This window comes from Apis dorsata, unplaced genomic scaffold, assembly GCF_000469605.1.
Source record: "Apis dorsata unplaced genomic scaffold, Apis dorsata 1.3 scaffold_197, whole genome shotgun sequence".
NCBI lineage: Eukaryota > Metazoa > Arthropoda > Insecta > Hymenoptera > Apidae > Apis > Apis dorsata.
The window spans coordinates 160,950-161,826 of record NW_006263481.1 but is presented as its reverse complement, the minus strand read 5'-3'; the positions used below and the strand labels follow the sequence as shown (position 1 = coordinate 161,826).

Sequence of the window (877 nt, the reverse complement as noted above, 5' to 3'; positions counted from 1 at the left end):
ATTTGAATAATTTGTATAACTAAAAAAAAGAAATATATTTTTAAAGTTTGTCTATAATAATGATGACGAGTGTTTGTCAATAATAGGTTATGTTAGATTATTCTGAGCACAATAGTTTAGATTGGATTAAACATTTGATATATTTGAACAATATAACTAAAAAAAAGATATATTTTCGAAATTTGTCAATAATAATGACAATGAGTGCTTGTTGATAATACTAGGTTATGTTAGATTATCCTGAAATAGTCTATGCTGGATTAAACATTTGATATATTTGAACAATTTGTATAACTGAAAAAAAGAAATATATTTTCGAGATTTGCCAATAATAATGATGACGAGTGCTTGTCAATAATAGGCTATGTTAGATTATTCTAAGCATAGTTTAGGTTAAATATTTAATATATTTGAACAATTCATATAACTGAAAAAAAACTTGTTGATAATATTAGGTTATGTTAAATTATTCTAGATTAAACATTTGATATATTTGAATAATTTGTATAACTAAAAAAAAGAAATATATTTTTAAAATTTGTCTATAATAATATCTATAATAATGACGAGTCAATAATACTAGGTTATGTCAAATTATTCTGAGCACAATATAGTTTAGGTTAGATTAAATATTTGATATATTTGAACAATTCGTATAATTGAAAAAAAGAAATATATTTTTGAAATTTATCAATAATAATGACGATGAGTGCTTGTTAATAATAGGTTATGTTAGATTATTCTGAGCACAATACTTTAGGCTAGATTAAACATTTGATATATTTGAACAATTCGTATAACTGAAAAAAAGCTTGTTGATAATATTAGGTTATGTTAGATTATTTTGAAATAATCTATGCTGGATTAAACATTTGAC

At 21.8% G+C, this 877-nt stretch overlaps 1 protein-coding gene across 7 annotated transcripts in view; it reads left to right on the top strand.

The window, feature by feature from the left end:
- Positions 1 to 877, top strand: part of LOC102681021 (teneurin-a) — a 401,303-nt gene that overhangs the window by 375,468 nt on the left and 24,958 nt on the right. The gene's annotated exons all lie outside the window — the stretch shown is intronic.